This window comes from Cryptomeria japonica, chromosome 7 (assembly GCF_030272615.1).
Source record: "Cryptomeria japonica chromosome 7, Sugi_1.0, whole genome shotgun sequence".
Taxonomy (NCBI): domain Eukaryota; kingdom Viridiplantae; phylum Streptophyta; class Pinopsida; order Cupressales; family Cupressaceae; genus Cryptomeria; species Cryptomeria japonica.
Window position 1 is genome coordinate 339,357,630 of NC_081411.1, and position 17,122 is coordinate 339,374,751.

Consider the following 17,122-nt stretch of genomic DNA (forward strand, 5'->3'; position numbering starts at 1 on the left):
AAAAGTTAGAAATGTCTAAAAATGGGGTTGAGCCCCACGGTGGGTGCCAAAAATGTATGCTAGAAAAGTGTGGTCACCTACAAATGAGAAACAATTCAAGCACACCAATGAAATATTATATTAGAGGTTAGAATCATAAGCAAGTTAGTGAAACAAAATCTCTAAAGCCATCTCATTGTTCTCTATCTCCAAGGATCCTTAAAATCAAGGTGGCTCTCAGCTTGGATGAGCACTTGATCTCTAGGATGAGTACCTAAAGAATGAGGGTTATATGATAAAATATCTAAATTCTATGCAACTAAGATCTTAGCATGATATGGATATGAAACTAGCTAATGACATGGTGCAAAATAACAAGATTAGTGTGATAGTAAACTAGGATGAGAGTGATATGAAGATTAATCTAACATGATGATGCTATGATAATACTAAGATGTGATAAAGAAACTAACATGTTATGAAAATGTTATTACTATCTAAAATGTTTAAGCTTATGAGAGAAGCAAATGTAAATTCTTGATAACTTGGATGCATAAAACTTGGATTCTTAAAATGGAGGAAATTGAGCTCTATTTATAAAAGAAATGGGCAATTGGACGGTTAAGATTGAGTAATCTTAACAAGGGTTAGGATTGAAAGTTATTCAATCCTTTTGAGGTTTTCAATCCAATCCTAGTTTGACAAATGTCACCTTGAGGAGGATTGAGAGGAGATGTAAAAGGCATTAAATGCCTGAGAAGACATGGTGGTTACCTTAGGAGGTAAGGTTATAGTTGAGCTATTGGATAACCAGTGGATAAAGCTTTTACCCAAAGGGTAAACTCTTGTGCAAGGGTTAAGAGGATAACTAGGGTCAAAGCAATGAGTGCTTGATGAGACCCTTAGGTTAGTTGAGGGTTGAGTTAGAAAGAAAGTCTTTAATCGTGTGGTAAGGTTGAGTTAATCATTAATGGTTTGGGAGACTTTGACGGTTAACTTGTTGGAGACATCAAGCCTTCAATGAATTTCAAAGACTTTGAGGCTTTTGTGAGAAGTGGCCTTCTCTTAATGAATGTGAAAATGATTAAGGGTGGATTAGGCTAATTAGGATTATTAGAAGAATCTAGAAGGCTCTAGAAGAGGTTTAGTCATGAATTTAGGAGAATGCAAGTGGGAGATATTAGGATTTTTAATTAAAATAAAATTATTTATTTCAATTAATGGGTGCAACTTGCATTTGTAGGAAAACACAAGTGGGAGGGTAATTTATAAATAAATGTTGATTTATTTATATTAGCAGATTAATTTAACTAAATGTAAATTCAATTAAATTTGGAAATGGGATTTAATCAAATAAATAGGATTTATTCAATTAATAGAATAAAGGTTAATTAATCAAATATTAAATTTGATTAATGGCTGGATAGAAGAAAAGGGGATATTAATTAAAAGTTAATTTAATTAATAGGTGAATAAAAAATAATTAAACAAATAAAATTTATTTAATTAGATGTGCAAGTTTTAGGGGTCTACACGCATAACACCATCTCATACATATGATGTTGCCTAACATACCACATCTGGACCTAATCCGAACCACATGATTTAACATCAATGGCAACACACAACATAATGCTAACATGTTCATACTACTATTTAGGTTGTTCATCATTTTTTCCTTTCTCTCCTCATGTGCGCATGGGGCTCTATGATCCTCATTCTTTTTCACCCCTCTCATATGTTCTTGAGACTAGTCTAATCTCTAGATAATGGATCTACCTTTGAATAGTGAGATGATATTAGGATGAGGCATCTGAGGAAGAAGAATCTTCCTTAGGAAAGATAGGGAAGACTGATTTCCCTAAGCAAGCATAGGCTTTTGTATGGGATTTTTTTGTGGAATAACAAATTGAGAGACTCTATAGATAGTTATTTCACAAGATATGAATTATTGTTTAAAACCTAATTCCTCAAAATTGAGGTTTGATTTTTCTTTGTATACAAATGGCTCTCTATTTTCTATAGCTATTTGGGTTTCAAGCATTTGATATTGCTCCCTTCTTTGATCTTCCAAATCTTATTGTTGTAAATGGACGTGACAAGAAAGTTGGTTTTGATATCTCCATTTTTATTTTTTAATTGACTTCAACTACTCTTGGAAGTCTACCATTATCCCCTTGATATTAACATTGGTAAGGTTTCTTTCATTAGGGTATTAGACAATATGGTGATTTGGTTGACAAAAGGACTAGGGATTTGGGAGTGATGTATTTAAATTTTCATGGAAAGGGAGAAAAAAAATTGATGTCCATAGTAGCTTTTTGTAATGAAGCTAAATATGAGCATACAAGATAAAAATTATTAGCTTGCAGTTCAATCTGCCCACCCCTTAGACATGTGGTGCACTAGCAGGGATTATTGAGAGTCCCCTTTTTTCCATGCTCCAATCTTCCATGAGGCCTACACATGGAGCGTTCCTCTGCAAGGATTGTTTGAGCCGAACAATCATTGGAATGGGCGTGGGAGTCTTACGTGGCAAGTTGGCAAGCCCTTATACAAATGGAAAGGTCAACATCAAAAGGAAAATCAAGAAGCCACCACGTGGAAGGAATGTAGAGGGACCCTTTTGAAATTCAAAGATCATAGGCCACACATTTGGTGTGAAGTGAAAAAAGAGGCCATAGGGTCATTGCTAATCGAATAAAAGATGGATTTGATTTAGCTATGGATAAAGTCTACAATACTATAAATATTAAAATATTTTATATAATTTTCGTTTTGAGGCTTATTCTTCTTTAATTATTTTGAAACTTAAAAAAGGTTTTAAATAACATCAATAATCTTTCACATTTACTCTTATTTATACTAAATTCTAAAGGTATTGTTTAGCATTGTTAGAACATAATGTTATTAGGGGTCATATTATTCTAAAATAAGGTTATAAAACCTTATATATTATATACTTTATTAAGCATAGTCCATTTGAAATAATTATAGCCTAATAATTATTAGATTATTAATTATTTATGAATGGGGAGTTATTGAAAATGTGTGAGTAGTGAAGCCACCCTTCCTCCTATATTTAAGGAGATTCTCTCTCATTTGAGAGGGTTATAATTTTGAGGTTAGTAGTGAGTTGTATTACTATGCACAAGAGGTATTATTGGCCATGTGGAATTAAGGAGAAGTGTCCCCAAGCTTAGTCTATTTATGATAGACTATATTTTGTAAGTGTTGCTTTATGAGATTTTTTTACCCAAAAGGGTTTTACCCATGTATTTCTTGTGTAATATGTAATTTATGCATGTATGATTCTAATTTCATTTATATTTTATTTTATTTATAACAATTAGTATCCTAAGATCATGATTTCTAACATGTCAGAGAAAGGTAGGCTATACTAATCATTTTTATAGGTTATATTCAAAGATATGTAGAACTTGATGGGAACCTCTTTACACTTAATCAACACATACATGCAAGACCATTTTTGTGTAATGCTTCGTTAGGGAACCCCAGAGGAATAATAACTAATAAACCAAAACACATAGAAAATATATATTTTTTTTAGAAAACATAATACATCAACTATCTTTTAACTCAACACAACATTAAATAGATTTATTACATACCATAGATGAATCAAAACAATGTCTAGTGGAAGACTTAATCACATCTCATAACAATCTTCTATGGATTCCCTAACGTCGCCAGTAAGCAACACTTACTAACATGTATTAAACATCACTAAGTTAATCACATGAAGATAACTTTATTCTATTACATTATTCCAAATCACATAAACAACTTTAATAGGATACATTGACTTAACTTAATCAAATAAACTCCTAATCATTAATCATTTAACTTTTCATATAAAGGCCTATGCTAACTTCATTTTAAAGGACCACACAAAAGATTCCTATGATAACCTTCATCAAGAATAAGAACATACATATAATCCACAAGAGTACATTCACTTACAAGTTATCCATTAATACAAATGCAACTATCATAATAGTCCTATTACAATCCTTCCCACTTGGAGTATCCAATTAGAAATATCCTTTCAATTGCAAGTACAAATATACAATTACATATTCTTTTACATCACTTCTGGAAGTTACATAACAAATACATTACAATAGTAGAACAATTTGCATCTAAATGTGAAAACACTAGAATACAAGGTAAGATCCATCTAGCTGCACACAAACAAGAACTTCAAAACCCCAATGGATGGTAAAAACTACCACTTGACCATATGGAACCCGAAGGTCCACTCCCCATGTTGGAGATAGACACAAGACCCCAAACAACAAGCAATAAGACTAGGAATAAAAGAACTAAACATACACCGCAACCTTGAGATACACAAGGCACCACTACACATGATAAGAATGTAAGGATAACAACCAAATGACTTCTAGAGGCTTCCACGTAAAATTAGTCACAATAGGATACTAGGATACATGAAGGAGAGAGTGTCATTACATAGCCTCAACATGGGTTATCCTAGTAGCCTCTTCAGACCCAGACCCCCATTTGATGACTCATGCAGAACTATACAATCCTTTCATGAAGACAAGGTATTGCATGATCATGATAGATCAAACATCTCTCTAGATGGACAGGCCTTCCCAGTCTCATCCTTTGTCTATATGAGCACACGATGTCATGAGTGGGGCACAAAAAACTATCTTTTTAGTGTGTAAACCCAATCCAAATTTTAATTAATGTTATCACTTTTAATCTACTCTCCTATGCGTTATCTTGGTGGCCACTTGGGCCCTGACCACATAGAGAGCCACTCCACCTTAATTCACCTCGATAACCTATCATGTATGGCTCAAAATAAGCATCATAAAACATATGACATACAAATAGGAACATCAAGGATCCATACACATGAATAGATTGCACAATCTATAAATAGGACTTCCAAACGAAGACCAATCACAAGGTCAAGCCTTGAAAATAAATCATAACCTCAAAATCACCATTATTTTTCACAAAACAATTCAAGAAAGCGAATATGAATCCAAACAAATTAAGTCCAATCAGACATGAAAATCCAAAATTGATAGGGTATACAATCACTTATAGCCTCTGGAACTAATCGGGAGTCCAAATTGAGCCAAAATTAAAAACCAAAAAAATCGAAAAAGATCTACATGGTTGCTCTCTAAACCTACGTAGCTGGGCTTAGAAGATGCACAATTGATCCTAGAAGCTATGCAGTTGAGCTCTATAGCTGAACAATTGCTTGGAAATGTAGAAAAATAAAGATAAACATAACATAAAGGCTCCAAACTGAAATCCGACAAAAACCCATTTGAACAGGGCCTAATTACATCCCAAAATTTTAAAAAAAATAGACATAGGGATTCATTTGAAAAACTGATCAATTGAAACAATCAATGCCCACACTCAATTTAAGCATATTGCAATATTTTCAAAACAATAATAAAAATTGATTTCAGACAATAGATAGAATCAAAACAACATTTCCAAATTCCCCTTATAATCAACTTTAATCAAAACTATAAATAAAACTGAAATCAAAACCAAGAGATAGAAACCTATTTGAAAACCTATGAAGAAAGATGGGAGAAAAAGAGAGAATTTCCAGACATAACTTTGAATGTGAATCCTCTTCAAATCAACAACAAAATTCTAGCAAACAATCTAAAATAAATCCAATCCATGCTCCAAGCAAACTCAGAAACAATACTTCATTCAATACATAACAAATTGCAAACCCTTCTCCAAAAGCTACAATCCAAAATTCTCCTTCAAAATTCTCCACAATTTGCAATAATAATTCTTCTCTCCAAAACTTCATGAAAAGCATAATATAAATAAAACTCTCATAAATAATTATAAATAAAACTCAATTAAAACCTAAATAAAGCTTCACAAAATCATGCACAAAAGAAAAGACAAAACTATTGGAATCAATGAACACTAAGAGGGGGGGTGAATCAGTGTTCTATAATTAATAACTTTCTTTAACTGATCCTTAAACCACCAGAAGCAAATGATTAAAAGAAAAGTGCATAAACTAAATGCAAACAAACAAAAAACCATAACACCAGAATTTTTACGTGGAAACCCGGAAAGGGAAAAACCATGGTGGGATTGGAACCCACAATATTATAATACTAGGATCAGGAGTATAATAATATTACAAGAGGGGAATGCACATGCATTAAGGCACAGTGCCTAGAGCTCACTGCTCAATTACAAAAGAGGGCTACAACCTGGAGGAAGGCTCACTGCCTTACAAAGATTACAAATGATAACTGATTGAATGAACTAAAGAGTAGCATCTACAAATGCCAAAAAATAGTTCCCATTAAGCGCAAGTAGTCTTCTTCCATTGTTTTGTCTCTCTTCTCTATCCTGCTGCTTTGTCATATAGTGGAGCACAAAAATATTCAATCACACACACAAAACTAAACATAATCGCTCTTACAATCTTCCCACACACACATCTCATCACATCACACACCAAAATGCTCGAATGAATCAGTCTTATATATCCACATCAACAAAATAAATCAATTCCCATGTCGGCTCCAAAAACTGTATAACACGCAACATGAAATGTGTAACCATAAGTTGGCTCAATCCGATTACCAATCCATATGCGGACCTAAACAAATTGATAATAAGATTCACACATGTCGACTCGACCACCTTGAACTTGTTGGGAAAATGGTGTCTCAACCTTGCATTTACATGAGGTTACTATTTAAAGTAAGTTTCATTTCAACACGAAATGGTGAGAAATTCTCCACAAATCTTCTAGTTGGCTAGATAAGCATTTCGCTAAAGTTTCGTCACAAGATCACAACTAGTTTTGAAAATATTAATGTTTTCATTTTGGAGGGGTCTAATGGAAGGTTTAAACTTAATTTTGAGGACTTTAGAGGCCCCAAAATGCCTTTAAAAGTGGGGGTAAACATTGTAGCAATTTATGAGGTGATAGAGCACTTCGCGAGCTTTCCGACGCTTCAAACGGTTCACCAATCAAACACACGGTTCACAAGTTATGGCCTTCGGAAGTTTGTACTCTTTAAATAGGAAATATAATTTGTATCAAACACATAAATAAGCTGTAAAAGGGAGGGGCACATGTTGATGTGTGTTTTAACATGTCATAGGTCATCTAGATTGGAGATAATGTTGGCTATACTTTATTGGGTGGTTTTAGCCCATGGTTTTGTAATACCGTTTCACGGTTTCTTGTATTGTATCTCCTATATATGAGGTGCATGAGATAGAGGTTGTGCATAAGAGTCTTATGGCTATTGAGTTACCTCTGAATCTCTAATTAGTGGTATTCCTGCAAAGAGATTTCTCTGCAAGTATATTGTAATCTATTTTTAATTGTTGAATAATATATTGGCAGCTTTTGGAGTGTGGGGTTTTTCTCTTGAAAGGGTTTTCCCCACGTAAATCATTGTGTTGTGGTATGAATGTTATTTATGAGCATTTCTATTAAGTTTCTGTAATTGTTGTGACGATCTGTAAAAGTTTTTGCATTACCCTCCTCTCAAGTTTAGTGTAGGAAGTTGTTCTACTACTTAACTTCCATACAAGTGGTATCAGAGCTTGATCATCTTTGGTTTCAGTTGTCGGTTGTTGTGTTTTTTGAACTAATTCAGATTTGAGTGGGAGCTTGTGCAAAAGATACTTTTTGATCTTGTTGTAGGAATTTTCAGATGGCAAGTTCATCAAGGAAAATAGAGGTGGAGAAATTTAATGGAACGAATTTTGAGATGTGGAAGTTGAAGATGAAAGATCTGCTAATAGAATGTCCAAAGACCCTCATATCCTACTATGACAACTCAATATGATGTTATAGACCAAAAATCCAAGGGTCTAATCAAACTATGCTTAGCAGACTCTATTTTGATCAATGTCCACAAAGAAAACTCTGCAAAGATGCCATGGACTAAGCTTGGTGAAATGTATCGAGCGAAATATTTATTAAATCAAATTTTCTTAAGGAAGAAATTGTATTCCTTGAAGATGGAAGAGGGTGGATGAATTAAAGACCACCTGGAAGCATTCAATATGTTGGTGGCTCAATTAGTATTTGTCGGCGTTAAGATGAATGAAGAGGAGAAATGCCAGATCTTGCTTTGTTGTTCTTTGCCTAATTCGTGGGATTCTCTTGTTATGGCTATCGGTAGTACTTCTATTGTTTTGAAGTCTGAAGATGTGGTGGGTGCCCTACTTGGTGAAGAGATGCAGAGGAAGGTATCCCTCAATTCAAAGGAAGCCCTAACTGTTCGTGGAAGACCTAAGGAGAAAGGAAAGAAGAATGAGAAGCCTGATAAGTCCCAATCAAGAGGGAGATCAAAATCTCTTGGAAATTCCAAAGTCATTTGCTAGAATTGCGGTAAACCAGGTCACATCCATAAGAACTGTAAAGAAGAAAAGTAGAAGAAAAAGAAGAAGTTTGATTTTGATTCTGAGTCCAAGAAGGAAGATGGTGATGCATTTATTGCATCTTTGGCGACTCATGCAGGTAATGATGCCTAGTTAATTGACTCAAGTGCATCTTTTCATATGACTTCCAATAGAGATTGGTTTTCTAAATATGAAGAATTTAATGGAGGTAAGGTGTACTTGGGTGATGATTCACATTTAGACATTGTTGGTTGAGGTAAAGTTAGGATCAGGTTTTCTGATGGTAGAATAAAAAGGATTAATGGTGTGCTGCATATCCTTGGATTAAAACAAAATATGTTATTTGAGAAAAGTGATAGATGTGGGTGTGCAGGTAGTCTTTTCTGAAGTGGAATGTAAGATGATTAAGGATGTTATGGTAATTGCTAGAGCTGCCGGGTTCGACACTAGACGCATACACTGTTGAGTGTAATAACACTTCTATAAAAAGTAAATCTATGGATACTTCATTGGAAGATTTGAGGGTTTCACCTTCAGTAGATGGAAATGGATTTTGGGTGCCTAAGGGTGCTCTTTCTTTTGAAGAAAAGTTACCTGTAGAGAAGAATATGTTATGGCACCAAAGGCTTGGCCACATTGGAGAAAAGGATCTAAGGACCTTGAAAAATAAAAACCTTGTTAAGGTTTGAATGATTGTAATCTTGACTTTGATTTATGTGAGTATTGTATTTATGGAAAACAAAACCGCGTTTAGTTTATTTGATTTCTCATAAATCTTGTGGTGTTTTGGATCTTATTCATTTTGATGTGTTTGGTCCTGTAGATGTTCCTTCGATTGAAAAATCCACATATTATGTTTCATTTATTGATGATTTTAGTAGAAGGACATGGGTATATTTTCTAAAGAGTAAATCTAAAGTTTTCAGTCAATTTAAAGAATTTAAAGCAATGGTTGAGTTGCAGACTAGAGAGTAAATTAAATGTTCGAGGATTGATAATGGCAGTGAATTTTTCTCTATTGATTTTGATAGATTTTGTAAAGATTGTGGCATTAACAGACAAAAGACAACTCTGTATTCTCCACAATAGAATGAAGTTGCAAAAATAATGAATAGGACATTGATGGAGAAGGTTAGGATTATGCTGAGTGGTGTTGGTCTAGAACAAAAATTTTGGGCTAAAGTTGTTGCCACTGCTTGCTACCTAATTAACAGGTTTCCTACATCAACTCTTGTTGATAAAACACTTATAGAAGCATGGTCAGGTCACAAGCCTTCATTGAGACATCTTAGAGTTTTTGGTTGCAAGGCATATGCACACGTGCCAAAAGAGAAGCAGACAAAGTTAGAAAACAAGACTATGAAATGCATCTTCATCAGGTACAATTATGGTGTGAAAGGATACAAGCTTTGGGACACTGTTGCACAAAAGGTAATTCATAGTAGAAGTGTTATTTTTGGAGAAATTAAGTCTCTTTTTGTTACATTTCAGCCATAACAGACTAAAAAGGAAGATGTGATTCAATTCCCTTCTACACCTGAAAGAGTTGAATTGAGACCCCTAGATAGGTAGGAAGTTGAGGAGAGATTGTCTGGCTTTGAATCTTCAGAAGAGGAGGAATAAACTCCAACTTAGCTTGTTCAAAGGTCTACAAGACATAGACAACCACTTGAAAGGTATTCACCTAATGATTGGAGATGTATTTTTGCTTTGACTACTAATGTAGATGAACCAAAATCTGTAGAAGAGGCATTAGGTATGAATGATGCAGAATCCTGGAAGATTGCTATGGAAGAAGAAATGACAACTTTGAAAAAGAATGACACATGGGATCTTGTACCATTACTTGAAGGACAAAAACCTATTGGTTGTAAATGGGTGTTCAAGAAAAATATTGGTTGAGATGGAAGCATTGATAAGTATAAAGTGAGGTTGGTTGCAAAAGGCTACTCTTAGGTTGAGGGTGTTGATTATGGTGAGATATTTTCTCCTGTTACAAAAAATGACATCCATTAGATTTTTTATTTCTATTGCTGCTACTTATGATTTAGAGGTTGAGCAAATGGATGTGAAAACTGCTTTCCTTCATGGTGATTTGGAGAAGGATATTTATACGACACACCCAGAGAACTATGTGGTAAAAGGTAAAAGTAATTGGGTCTGTAAATTAAAGAAATCCACGTATGACCTCAAACAAAGTCCTAGGATGTGGTACCAGAAATTTGATACATATATGTTGAGTTTGGGATTTGAGCATTCTAAATCAGATCATTGTGTTTATCATAAAATTGATGGTGATCATTTTCTATACATTGCATTGTACATTGATGATATGTTATTCATTGGTAAAGGGAAAGGTATGATTTCAGAACTAAAGTCTTAGCTTGCTGCTAAATTTGAAATGAAAGATCCTGGTACAACAAAAAGCATTCTTGGGATGGAAAGTAGAAGAGATAGAGAGATCAAAAAGCTATGGCTAGGCCAGAGGAAGTATGTGAATTCAGTTTTACAAAGGTTCAACATGTAGAATTGTAGACCATTGTGTGTTCCTTTTACAGTTGGAATAAAATTATCTGTTGCAGATTGTCCTACATACCCATCAGAGATGGAAGACATGAGAAAAGTTCCTTACCAGAGTGAAGTTGGAAGTTTGATGTATGATGTGGTCTGTACTAGACAAGACATTTCCCAAGTAGTGAGAGTTCTTTCCAAATACATGTCTAATCCTGGTAGAGTTCATTCGGATGTAGTCAAAAGAGTCTTCAGATATTTGAAGGGTACCTTAGAGTATTCTTTGTGTTATCATGGTAATTTAGTTGGAGAAGTGATTTCCCTTGATATTTATGGTTATGTGGATTCAGAATAGGTAGGTGATATTAATAGTAGAAGATCCACCAGTGCTTATGTGTTTACTTTATTTGGTGGTACAATTAGTTGGATAAGTAGGTGACAGGTTGTGGTTGCATTGTCCATTACTGAAGCAGAGTATATGGCAACTACCCATGCTTGTAAAGAAGCCATTTAGCTTAAGAGACTATGTTCAGACACTAGAATAAAACAAGGAGCTGTGATCGTTTATTGTGACAGTTAGAGTGTGATTTGCCTAGATAAGAACCTGACATTTCATGCCCAGACCAAGCACATTGGTGTTCAGTATCATTTTGTCAGAGATATGGTCGAAGATGGAAGGGTGAAGTTGGTTTAGGTAGAAAATTTGATGAATGTTGCAGATTATTTAACTAAGGTTGTGAGCACAGAGAAGTTCAGATGGTGTTTAGAGTTTATGAGCCTTATGGCCCCTAGCAATTGATTCATTGTGTTGATACTCCCTTTTCTCTTGCAAGGTGTTTGACAAGTGGGAGATTTGTTAGGAAAATAATGTCTCAACCTTGCATTTACATGAGGTTACTATTTATATTAAGCTATCATTTTAGCATGAAATGTTGTGAAATTCTCCCCAAAGCTTTTGGTTGGCTAGAAAAGCATTTTGGTAAAGTTTCATCACAAGATCACAACTAGTTTTGAAAATATTAAAGTTTCCATTTTGGAGGGGTCCAATGAAAGGTTTAAACTTAATTTTGAGGAATTTAGAGGGAAAAACATGCCTTGAAAAGTGGGAGTAAACAATTTAATGGTTTACGAGGTGATAGAGAACTTTGTGAGCTTTCCGATGCTTCAAACGGTTCGTCAATTGGACACACGGTTCACAAGTTATGGCCTCTGGAAGTTTGTACTCGTGAAATAGGAAGTATAATTTGTATCGGACACATAAATGAGATGAAAAAGGGAGAGGCACATGTTGATGTGTGTTTTAACACATCATAGGGCATTTAGATTGGAGATAAGGTTGGCTATACTTTATTAGGTGGTTTTAGCCCATGGTTTTGTAATACCGTTTGACGGTTTCTTGTATGTTATATCCTATATATGAGGTGTGTGAGATAGAGGTTATGTGTAAGAGTCTTATGGCTATTAAGTTACCTTTGAATCTCTGATTAGTGGTACCTGTGAAGAGCTTGATCTGTAAGTATATTGTAATCTATTTTTTATTACTGAATAATATATTGGGTGACTTTTGGAGTGTGGGGTTTTTCTCCCGAAAGGGTTTTCCCCACGTAAATCACTGTGTTGTGGTATGAATGTTATTTATGAGTATTTTTGTTAAGTTTTTGTAACTATTGTGATGATTCATAATTTTTTTTGCATTACCCTCCTCTCAAGGTTACTGTAGGAAGTTGTTCCGCTACTTAACTTCCTTACAAAACTCAAAACCATTCACCAAAATCACCCCAAAGATTCCGCACAACATGTTACACCAAAATAACTCTGTTCTTCTTGAATTACCAGATATCGGATCTTCAATCTTGCACGAGAATCAATACCAAAGACTAGGATTGCGAATCAAGCTATCTCAAACATCTAACCAACTAACTCTTTCAACACAACCAAAACTATGCAATCACAATTAAGATAGCACTCAATGTATCCACACTCTGTATTCCACCTTCCAAACTTAAGCATAGATGAATAACAAACTTCTCAAACTTTTGGTAGATCACTTCTACATGTACTAGAATCCAGATAGAATTTATGAGTTGAGTTTCCATCAATGACAACCTAAAAACATTCCTCATGCACAAATCTCTATCGGTACAATGTCTCTTTCCAACAATCTCCACCTTTGGCATTGATGGCAACACTTGTGAAAAATGACACTGTTAACCCAAACTAGCAAAAATCCAAAACTCAACAACTCAACAACTCAATAAGCTCAACAAGACCCCCCTAAGAATGTACATCATTTTTCATACCTCTCTCTCCTCCTTTGACAACAATGTGAAAGATAGGTTGTAGTACCCCTACCCTAATCAATTTCTAATCTCGGTTTAATCTTGGTTAGTTTATCATAATATAATGATTATAGTCAGATGTGTTGATTTAGTGCATATCTGTTAATGTGGTTTTCGCACCAGTTGTATGCAAGTTGATTAGTGTTCCTATTTCGTGTTATTAATATCGGGCTAACACTTTCATTAAAAGTACATATATGTATGCATGTATGACTCTTGGTTACAGGAGATTTCAGGTACAGTGCCTCATGGATGCAAGATTCATCACCACTTGAATTGCAGGTTTGAGTGTACCTCTTTAATCCTTAGAGTTGGATTAGGTGGTCGTGATATCCTCGTTTGACCATAGTCGTGCTCAAGTGAGCATCATCAGTCGTCGTCAGTATTCCCTTTGGTTGGGTATGCAAGTCATCTGTCTATTTGGATTCTTGGGTTGCATGTTTTGTGTGTATGGCTAAATTGAGTAATTAGTCCTTAGTATTTAATTGGATTAAATATGTGTTTGTGTATTAAAGATTAAGGGACTAAATTAAACAGGGTTTCTTAAAGCAGTTATCATTAATTTGAATTGCTCGATTTAAACAGGGAGAAAGTTCAACTAAATAGTTAATTTTAATGTTAAATTTGTTATGTTTATGTTGTTGAAAAAGAAAGATTTAAATTTAATTGCAATAAAATTAATTTAATCTTTTGGCATTTTTGAAATAGAAAGGTTAATTTCCGTTAATTGAGAAAATCAATTTTTAAATTGAAGAGCAAATTTAATTTGTTGATATAGTTTACAAGAATTATTTTTGTGATTAATTTTAAATAAAAATTTTAATTCCAAATATAAAAATTTGGTCAAACTTTTCCCCATTTAACCTAGGTTTGAAAATTATTTTAGGAGGATATTTTGTTTGGAAAAATATTTTGGAAAATGAAAATTTGGGGGATTTTGCAAAAGAAAGGATTTTTCTTGGAGCTTGTAGGTTGGGCTCTCCTCTGATCTTGCCAGGATTGCTGAATCAGGTAGGCCTCTGATCTTGCCAGGATTGCTGAATCAGGTAGGCCTATGATTATTTCTTGGGTTCTTGCTTAAAGAAAATCGTTTTTGGTGTTTTTGTAGAAATTTGGTTGTAGATTAAAAATCTTATGCTTTTGGGAAATGGAGGAGTTGTAGTATGAAATTATGGATCTTAAATTCTCCTTGCTTCCTTTCCAAACCTCAAGATGGCAATTTTGTTTGTATAAATGGATTCTCAAAAATTAAAACCAAATTTTGGGGTTTGGCTGTTCTTGAGAAAAATTTGTCTAAAACTCCAATGAATCTCTTTTATATAAGTTTAAAAATGAAATTTAGATTGGGGTTTGGCAGATTTGATGTTAAAATTGTGTAAATCCATCTCATTTTGCCAGTATGGTATTGTGTTGGAAAGATTTCCCTTCCCAAATCTAGGTTTTTGGAAAATAAAATTTTTATTTAAAGTCACTGGGACTGTATTTTTTTATTTACTGTGTGTTTAACAGTAATTTTGGTAAAAAAATAAAAATAAAATAAAAACAAAAAAATAAAATTAATTATACCCCCCCCCCCCACGTGGCAAGGTTTCCCCACCATGTGGAAGGGGGTGCTACGTATCCCCTCTGGGGCAGCAACACTCCCCAAGGGGTGCTGCGTGCTCCCTTTGGGGGCAACATCGCTCCCCATGGGGTGCTGCGTGCTCCCATTGGGAAGCAGCGCTTCCCCAAGGGGTTGCGTGAGCTCCCAAGGGGGGGGCCCACATGGGTACCCTCCCCCCCATTTAAATATGATTTTTTTTTTATAAAAAAAAAATAAAAAATATTTTTTTATATATCATTTTTATTTTCAAAAAACAAATAATATTTTAATATAATTTAATGTTAAATTTTAAATTAAGTTTTTTAAAAATTTATGATTAAGTTTGGCATTAGATAATAATTCATGAATAATTTGTTATTAATTAATTGTATAGTGTTAAATATACATTAATTAATATTTAAATCTCATTTTATTATTAATGCATACTTTTCTAATTAAATACTTGATTTATTAATTTCATTATTAATTATTAATTTGTTATATTTAATTAATCACGGATTAATAAATATATTCATTAATTAATAGTTAATTTTGGATCCTTCTATATGCACATAAGGAAGTAATTTTTGGATTTTGAAAATGATTATCTACATTTGGATTCCTTATATAATTATGTTTCCTTGATTCGTATAGTGTAACTGGGCTTGGATAATATGAAATTAGAGATATTGGTTTTGAACCAGTATGAGAACGATGTTTTATTTGAAGAATAAATATCTTATTTAGTTGGTTAATGATTATTTAATTATATCCCTGTGAACTTGGTTTAAAAATTCATAATGACGCATTTATGTATGTTCGAGGCAATTGAACCTTAGAGAGTTAGAAAACCAAGAACAACTTGTACTTAGATGAGGTAGATAACTGCAATCTGACCTAAATCATTTAGAAAACTTGATCGATATTTAATGTTTAAATTAATTTGGAAAAAGATTGTATCTACAGATTATTACTTATGCAAGTTTAATTTCTGTATTCGCTCTTACTTAAGTAATGACAAGTTTTGATTTGTTTTATTGGACCCTGTCATATGGATTGATTTGGGTACCTATTCCAATCCTTGGTTTCGAGTTTGACTATTGTTTTGTGGTAGTGTCGTAATTGGTCATATCCTTTATGTGGGTGTCGAATGATGTTTTGTGGTTGACCATAGTTGGTCAGGGCTCTAGTTAGAGTACCGTCAGTTAGTGTACCTCTTTTGGGTCGTGTTTGACCAGATGGTTGTTCCCTCCTTTTTTAACTCTATTTGCTTGACCATGTGTATCCCTTGGTTTCTGAGGTCAGTGGAGTATAGTCTAGTGTTTGTGGGAAAGTGGCCATTGGGTAACCCATCGAAAGTGAGTCTAATAAGTGATAACCTAATAGTAGTTTAGAATGTTAATCTCTAAGTAAGATAATTGTGCCTCACACATGGGACAAGTGCTAACACAGACTCGACATGCTGTGAGAAGGCTTGAAATGGCAAACCATCATCCTTGTCTTCACGAAAGGATGTGTGGGTCCACATGAGGCTTGGATGGGCTGGAGGTTTGGATTAGGTTGCCAGGGTAACCCAGCGTATGGGGCCAGAACTTATGAAGACTTGTCTTGGTAACCATACCAGTTTGTGTGATGACACTTGTCCCTACGTATGCTAGTGTGTTGTTGTATTGTCCTGATAGGAGCACGTTTGCGAGTCGTCCTATTGTCTATGCCCTTGTGAGTACCAGTTTTATGCTAGACCTTGGGTTATAATGACTCAATTTTGTGGATGCTCTAGTGGACCTTTGTATTAGCTTCGATTGTGTTCAACTAGATTCTTTCCTTTTCAGCGATTGTTTGTGTATTTATTGACCAATGTGGTCATTTGTATATTGATTATGTTTCGCCTTGATGCTAGGATTGTAAATTATGAGAACCTCATGTATTCTTAACTTTATTAATTATCAGAGGGGTCTTGCAGTTGAGCAGACCCGAATATGTAGCCCTTTAGGGGTGAACTCCAAGATCATCTTGGTGTTATGTGATGCTTTTATTTTTATGTTTCATGTTTAGTGTTAGCATGTATGAATTGACATTTTGATAGAATGTATAAGTGGATAAGATGGAATTAATTTTAAATGCATGTATGCAGTCATCTTTTAGTGCAGTAAATGGGAACATGAAAGAATGTAGCTTAGGATAATGGAATATATTCAATCATTGTTAAGGAAATTAAGTATGCTTGGAAAGATCTCATAAGTTTATGATGAAATTCTTGTGTGTTAGAATATTAGATGAATGGCTT